This window comes from Meles meles, chromosome 18 (genome assembly GCF_922984935.1).
Source record: "Meles meles chromosome 18, mMelMel3.1 paternal haplotype, whole genome shotgun sequence".
Classification (NCBI taxonomy): Eukaryota; Metazoa; Chordata; class Mammalia; order Carnivora; family Mustelidae; genus Meles; species Meles meles.
In genome coordinates, this window is record NC_060083.1 from 26453932 (window position 1) to 26462756 (window position 8825).

At 40.8% G+C, this 8825-nt stretch overlaps 1 pseudogene; it reads right to left on the minus strand.

Moving 5' to 3' along the window:
* Positions 1–6235: 6235 nt before the first annotated feature.
* LOC123930147 lies at positions 6236–7161 on the minus strand (annotated as a pseudogene).
* Positions 7162–8825: the final 1664 nt, after the last annotated feature.

Here is an 8825-nt window from a genome sequence, read left to right on the forward strand (position 1 = left end):
CCATCCTCTGTATTTTTCTTCTGTTGGGTATTCCTCCTCCTAGTCATTTTGGTAAGAGATGACTGAACAGATGCAGCTGGACTTATCGATTGTGGTGCAGTCAAGGTGCACCCTGGAACGCTTCTGTGCAATCAGGATTCCCCACCCAAATGAGAGGAAAAAGAAAAGAAAAAGAAATAGAGAAGAAGAAAGAAAAAAAAGGGGGGGGGGGAAGAAAAAAGGAAAAAAAAGAGAGAGAGAGAGAGAGAGATAAGAAAAAAAGGGAAGATAAAAGAGAAGGCTCAGCCCAAATGGGCCACAAGGTAAGATTTATGAAGTATACAAACAAAAACAGACAAACAAAAAGACTGATAAAAGTATATGACAAGAGAAAAAAATATATATATATAAGCAAAAAAAAGGGAAGAACCTCATCAGAAAGAACCCCAAGTATAAGATTTATATATTATCAGGACAAACACAAATTCACAAAAACACTGGCAGAAGGAAAAATTGGGAGAGTGGTTATAACTTCTCAGTGTGGGTGAGGAAGGTTATTTTGATTCTTCCTGAAGGTATCTTGATGTTTTTGTTAAGGGACTCAACTTTCCTAAGTTACAGGGGGATTAGAAACTGGTTTGCCTATAGGGGTAGCATTGATTGGGGAAAGGGGATTACCTTGAAGTTTAACTCTATATGTATAGTAGAAAATAAAAATTAAAAAAGAATAAACTAGACTAAACTAAGTTAAAATTAAAAAAGAATTAAAAAATTAGAAAAGCAAAAGAAAAACATGGGTGTATGTATCAAAAAGTTCAGGTTAGAAGGCTATTAAAGAATTTGATGTACTGGACATCTCAGTGTGGTGGTAAATAGGTTAAAAAATTATCTGTATGTATAAAAAAAAAGAACCAGAATATTGGTAAAGAGTTAAAAATAAAAGTTGTATTTATGAAGTAGTGGTGGTGGTTCTCTTGTAGTCTTTTTTTTTTTTTTCTTCCTTCCTGGTTGGTTTTCTGGGGGAGGGGCCTGCCACGTGGGTTTTCAGACAATGATGTTCCCTGAGTTAGGTCCTCCCGCTCCCCTCAAGGGGGTGGGCTCTGAGGAAACTGTTTTTTTCAGCCTTTTGTTCTCTGGGGGTTTTTATGTTCTTTCATCAGCTTTCTCTCGCCTTGACAGCTTTTGATGGTTTTTGGAGGTTTAGAGGAGAGCAAACAGCACCCCAACCTCCCTCTCAGAGAGAAGCCTCAGACTGTTTTGCAAAAGCTGCTGGCAGAGTCGGTTCTGAGTCACTGTCCCTGGGGATGCAGGAGCTCCTCGTTGTACCCGAAACCAGGGCAGCGGTGGCTGTCTAGGCAGCTCCAGACCGCCAGAGAGGTTCCGAGCAGAGATCGCACACTGAGATTTTCCCGCTGTCCCGGGCTGGGAATGTCTGGTTTTTCTGGATGCCAGAGCTCCAGGCTAGCGGCTATAAGCACCCATTTCAAGGGAGGGTGTGGGACGCGGGCGTTTCAGGATTGCCATCTGGCCGGGCTCCCAGCCCCTCAGGGGAGCCAGACCCCACTCGTTCTTGGGTGCGCTGGCGTTCAGGCGGACTGGCAGCTCAGGGACGGAGACCTGATTTCTCCGCCGCACTCTCTCTGGCTCAGCGCCAGGGGAGGCTGTCCTGGGTCCGGGGACTTAGGTCCCTGACCCTAACCGCCCAGGTTCCCACTATTACCCCCCGCGATCCTTTGCTCCTTGTTTTTTTGAGTGCTTTCAACCAGACCCCAATTTAATGCTGGTCCCCAGACGCAGAGCACTCTCGTGTTGGGGTGTTACTTTCTGATCGGTCACCTCTGGTGGCTCCCTCCCCCTTTTGTTTATCTTCCAATATCAGTCCGACGCTCCCAGTCGGCTTTACCTGCCACTGGCGTCTTCTGCTCCTGTAGAGATCCAGACGTGTATAATTCTGATCTCAGGCTGATTTCATGGGTGGTCGGAGTTCTTCGGTAGGTAATCAGCTCACTTTAGGGTACAGGTTGAAAAGGTGCCTCCTCCTACTTCCCCGCCATCTTGACTCCTCTCCTCAATTTTTTTTTTTTTTTTTGAGGGAGGCTTGGATGGCTATGTATTTCCCCCTTAGAACCGCCTTTGCTGTATCCCATAGGTTTTGGACCAAAGTGTTTTCATTCTCATTGGTTTCCATGAATTGTTTAAGTTCATCTTTGATCTCCTGGTTGATCCAAGCATTCTTAAGCAAGGTGGTCTTTAGCTTCCGGGTGTTGGAGTTCCTTCTGAACTTTTCCTTGTGACTGAGTTCCAGTTTCAAAGCATTGTGATCTGAGAATATGCAGGGAATAATGTCAGTCTTTTGGTATCGGTTGAGTCCTGCTTTGTGACCCAGTATGTGGTCTATTCTGGAGAAGGTTCCATGTGCACTTGAGAAGAATGAGTATTCTGTTGTTTTAGGGTGGAATGTTCTGTATATGTCTATAAGGTCCATCTGGTCCAATGTTCCATTAAATGCTCTTATTTCTTTATTAATTTTCTGCTTCGATGATCTGTCTATTTCTGAGAGAGGCGTACTAAGATCTCCTACTATTAATGTATTCATATCAATATGACTCTTTATCTTGATTAATAGTTTTCTTATGTAATTGGGTGCTCCCATATTGGGGGTGTAGATATTCACAATTGTTAGATCATCTTGGCGGATAGTCCCTTTAAGAATTATGTAGTGGCCTTCTGTATCTCTGACTAGAGTCTTTAGTTTAAAATCTAATTTATCTGATATGAGAATCGCTACCCCGGCCTTCTTTTGAGGCCCATTGGCATGAAAGCTGCTTCTCCATCCCTTCACTTTCAGTCTGGGTGTATCCTTAGGTTCAAAATGGGTCTCTTGTAGACAACATATGGATGGGTCCTGTCGTTTTATCCAATCTGCAACCCTGTGTCATTTTATGGGCGCATTTAGGCCATTCACATTGAGAGTGATTATTGAGAGATAGGTTTTTATTGACATCATGTTACCTTTGAAGCCTTTCTGTCTGTAGATTGTTTCTATATTTCGTATCAACTGCACTTTGCAGTTGTGCATCAACTGCACAATTCATGCCCTGTTAATTAATTAATTAATTAATTAATTTGATAGACAGAGATCACAAGTAGGCAGAGAGGCAGGTAGAGAGAGAGAGGAAGGGAAGCAGGCTCTCTGTTGAGCAGAGAGCCCCATGTGGGGCTCAATCCCAGGGCGCTGGGATCATGACCTGAGTCGAAGACAGAGGCTTTAACCCACTGAGCCACCCAGGCGCCCCCATGCCCTGTTAATTTTTGCTGCAATGTTTCATATCTTCATTGTACAACTTATTGTACAATGTACAATGTACATTGTTAATGTACCGAGCACAATTCATGCTCTGTCAAAGTATTAAATACTTCCACAAAAGTGTCCCACACGACCCTCTAAAATCTTCCCCAGGGAGGAATAATTACAAAAAAAGTATTCTCTTCTTCAACTTCATAAAAGTTTTGTGTTTTCTCTATTTCCTCATTAGTTTTGCATCTAGATTCTTCATCTATATCTTCACCGTCTCTCCATCTGTCTCTTCCTAGACTGCTTTGAGATGCCCAGTTAATCTCCCTTACTATTCTCTCTCTCTAATGCTTGATTCAGAAGAAACTCCCATCATTGCTTCATGCAGATTTCTTCCCCTCCTCCTTCTCCTTCTCATTTTTGTTCTTCTTCACATATCTACATCTATCCTGCATCATCTATCCACTTATTGATTTAGTAAGAAAATATTGTAAACACACATTGATCTGCCACCCAACATGAAAATTGGCCTTCAGTAATAATGTCTATCAGTTGCTACTCCCTTCCCTTCCCTTGAGTCTTTCCTCTTGAATATGCTCTCATTCTGAATCCTATACTCATTGTTCTCATACTTTTGTTTTAAATGCATTTTTATTACATCTGTGTCTATTGTCACAAAGTGTATTTTTGGTTCTTTAGTTATTTACAACCGTATGAAAGGGTTATCAATAATAATATTTTGGGTTTTATGTATTTTCAGTTTCTATTATTATGGAAAGTTAACCAAATTATAGCAAGACACTATGGGCCCTCCATAAAATAAAGGATTTCTCCACTTCCTGAAATGATGGATCCCAATGAGAAGGACATTGTTTTGATACTACATAATGGGGTGCCAGGAGGACCATGCATATGGCCTTGTCTGGGATGTATTAGTATTTCCATGAATAGAAATAGAATAGAAACTACATCAACAACCCCCTCCCATCCCAAGAAATGAAGTATTATTGAGGACTCAGATCTCCCAGGAATGAAAGTTGGTGTCACTTCAGCAGGTGGGGACCAAGTGGCAGCAGTTTGGCAGCTCCTTTCAAAGACCTGAGCATCAGATATGTGATCATCCCTCTTCTGAACTCCCAGGTTCTGGTAGCACTACCATTTCCTTTTAGATTCTTCAGTTCTAGTGGAAGTAACTTCTTCCCTTAGTATAATAACTTTGGGGTTACACCAGCATCCATTTTTTCTTTCTTCTAATCACTTTCAGAATACATCCATGCATCTAAATATTTGTTTTAAATAATTTTTATTGGAAAAATAATGTATATGGTTTTTATTCATTTTTTAAAAGATTCTACAAATGAATGAAATCTTACGGTTTTTGTCTTTCTTAATCTAACTTATTTCACTTAGCATAATACCCTTTAGGTCCAGCCATGATTTTGCAAATGGCAGGATCTCATTCTTTTTTATGACTGTCTAATATTGTGTGTGTGTGCGCGCGCGCATGTGTGTGTGTATTACATGCTCCATATCCATTTGTATATCAATTGGATGGGCAGAATGGATGAAGGTGAGTAGGAAATAGAAGCTTCCGGTTATGAGGGCACCTGGATTGATGAGTGGGTTGAGACTCTACCTTCGGCTCAGGGCATGATCTCAGAGTTCTGGGATTGAGCCCTGCATCTGGCTCTCTGCTCAGTGGGGAGCCTGCTTACTCCCTCCCCCACCCTCTGCCTGCCTCTTTGCCTACTTGTGATCTCTGTCAAATAAATAAATTAAATCTTAAGGAAGAAGAAGAAGAAGAAGAAGAAGAAGAAGAAGAAGAAACAGCAGCAGCTTCCAGTTATAAGTGAATAAGTCACAGGAATAAAATGTACGGCTTGAAGAATATAGTCAATGATATTGTACTAGCATTGTATGGCAACAGATGGTAGCACTCTTGTGGTGATCATAGCATTCTGTATAAACCTGTCAAGTCACTGTGTTGCACACTTGAAACTATATAACCTTGTTTATCAACTCTACTCAAAAAATTAAAAATAATAAAAATAATGGGTATGATTTTTCTTAAGTGGGTTGAAAGTAACTTTTTGAGGGGAACCTGGGTGGCAGTAGGTTAAATGTCTGACTCTTGGTTTCAGTTCAGGTCATGATCTCAGGGTTGTGAGATCATGCACTCAGTACAGAGTCTGTCTGAGATTCTTTCTCTGCCTTTCTTCTGCCCCTCCCCCAACTTCTCTCTCTCTCTCTCTCTGTCTCACACACACACACACACACACACACACACACACACACACTCTCTCTCTCTCTCTCTGTCTCTCTCATATATCAGTCTCTTTTTTAAAAAAAGTAACTTTCTGAGATAACAGGTATGTGATGTATGGGAATTAATGTCAAAGCTGATTATGTTTGGTTATTACCAGATTACATTTCTTTCAATTGCATTTCTTCATTCCATTTCCACACATAGTTATTGGTTGCACTTTAAAGACCAGCTTTGTGGGGAATAGAGTGATGTGTTAAGACAGGTCTTGCTTTCAACGTTTGCAAGCAAAGTAGGAATGATCAAATGTATTAGTGCAAGAAAATTGACACTTGAATAGGGACTTAGAGCTTTCAAAGCATGAAGTATTGTGACCCTCATACCCTAAGACAGACAAGGAAGACATTCTTGTTTTTATTATTTAGGTATGGAAGCAAAGTGCTAGTCAGTAGTGTAGCTGGATCCCAATATCCAGCATGATCCCAATAATTCTTTGCTGTAAAAAGAATAATAACATGTACATATCAACAATCTCAATAGGAAGTCTCATAGAACTGTTACAAGATTTCCAAGAAGAGGAATTCAGTGGCTGGAAAGGACAAATGTGGATCCTTGGAAGGGGAGGACATTGGGGGTGGATTTTCAACTGCATCCTAATTGGTGACTCTAATCGACTCTCTGATATGACCTCACATTGGTTATAAGGAAAGTATTTTGCTGAAGAGTTTCCCCAGGGCTGCCTTCATGTCTCAGTTTCTCAGACTATAAATGAAAGGATTTAACATTGGGGTCACTACAATATACATCACAGTTATCACTGCATCCTTTAGGCTGTAGCTAAACAGAGGGCGGAAATACATCCCCATGACTGTCCCATAATACAGAGAGACAACTGTGAGGTGAGAACCACAGGTAGAGAAGGCTTTGAGCACACCCTTGGTGGATGAAACCTGTAAGACTGTGGAAAAGACATGAATATAGGAGATGATGATGCATAGTAATGGCACAGAGAAAACACCAACCCCTAAGTACATCATCTTCACATTAAAATGGATGTCAGAGCAAGATAGCTTGAGTAAAGAGGCAATGTCACAGTAGAAGTTGGCCACTTCCTTGTTGCCACAGAAAGACAGACCAGCTGTGAGCAGAGTGTGGGGGAGGGCATTGGCATTTCCAACCACCCAAGACCCAACAACTAGGAGGACACAAGTCCGTGGGCTCATAATTGCTATGTAATGAAGTGGGCGGCTGATGGCCACAGCATGATCACATGCCATTGCAGCCAGGATATAGCTATCTGTGTTATCCAGGGCTAACATGAAACACATCTGTGTTAGCATCCCCTAAAGGAGATGGCTTTGCTGCCTAAGACATGGTTGGCTAGCATTTTAGGGATGGTTACAGAGGAGAAGAGGATGTCAACAAAGGAGAGATTGGCAAGGAAAAAGTACATGGGGGTGTGAAGGCGAGTATCAGAGCGAATGGCCAAGATGATGAGCAGGTTTCCAATCAGTGTGATGGGGTAAATGAACAGGAAGAGGATGAAGAAGTCTTCCCATTGCTGTTGACCACTGACTCCCAGAAGAATGAAACCAAGAGTGAAAGACTGGTTGTCTCCTCTCATGGATCCTTCAGCAGAAAGAGGAGAGGAATCCAGAATTATTAATAAAGTTACTGTGTATAATGATCTTCCTAACCACCACATTTGGTTGCCATGGTTGTGGTGTGTCTATCTGGACTTACTGAGTTCCTAGATAGCCAATATGTGGCAGGGGTAAATCCCTGTGGTCAGTGGGCCTAATTAACAACTAGCCCTGGACACTCATGTCTACAAAGTGAGTAAGCTTGAGTCAGAGGTTCTCATCCACCCAAGCCCACATCATCACCCATACAACTAAGGTTTAATAATTTAACAGATAATTCATACTCTGTGGGCTAGGAATTGTGTTAGGCTTTGTAGAAATCACGAATATGTGAAAACACATTTTATGCATCCATTTAGTTATGTATGACATAGTCTCTCCTTTGAAAGACCTTACAACAAAATCGGGAAGCCAAAACTATACATAATTTTATTTATATGTATTTATATATAAATACATAAAATTTTAATTATTAATATATCAATATAATTATAAAATATAATTCTATTTTAATAATTTTATTACACATAAAAGAAAAAGGACAGTAATTTGATGTCTTTGAAAAAACTATCCAGTGCAAAGGATGGCCAGTAAAGAGCATCTGGGACAGTTAGAAATTTTTCCACTTACGAGAGTGAGAATGAGCCTAGACTCAGGAGGTAACAAGTGTCTGCTCTGGCATGAGAAGATTATAAATCACAAGACTACTGGGGTTAGGTTATAGTAAAAGGAGATAAGTGAATTTACCTTGCTCGTGTTCATTTTTAAAGTAAACATTCGCCTTTGGTAGGTTTCATCTCTATTCCAAACCCTTTGCTCAGTGAAATAAGTCAAACAGAAAAAGTCAATTGTCATATGGTTTCACTTACTTGTGGAACATAAGGAATAGCATGGAGGACATTAGGAGAAGGAAGGAAAAATGAAGGGGAGGAAATCAGAGGGGGAGATGAACCATGAGAGACTGTGGACTCCAAGAAACAAACAGGGTTTTAGAGGGGATAGGGGTGGAGAGATAGGTTGGCTCAGTGATGGCTATTAAGGAGGGCATGTTTTGCAAAACATGCATGGAGCACTGGGTGTTACACGTAAACAATGAATCTTGGAACACTACATCAAAAACTAAAGACGTACTATATGGTGACTAACATAATAATTTTTTTTTATTTTATTCATTTATTCGGCAGAGAGAGATCACAAGTAGGCAGAAAGGCAGGCAGAGAGAGAGAGAGGGAAGCAGGCTCCCTGCTGAGCAGAGAGCCCGATGTGGGGCTCGATCCCAGGACCCTGAGATCGTGACCTGAGCCGAAGGCAGCGGCTTAACCCACTGAGCCACCCAGGCGCCCCTAACATAATAATTTTTTAAAAGCATATATAATCAAAGCATTTTTTTCTCTTTAATCTTCTCTTACCTTTTTAAGTTATTTCCTTTGGTAACTCATCCACCTCCATCATGGCTCCAACTACTGCTTAAAGGAATCTCAGTTCTGTATTTGTAAACATTTGTAAACAATTATGTGATTTCACATAATTCCATGTTCATTCATCCTGTCAATCTGTTTGAGCCAAGCCTATATTCTGAACATTCAATCTAAGTAGACTGCAAGCTCTTTTAGCAGAACGTATCTTGTCTATTTTTATCTCTTCT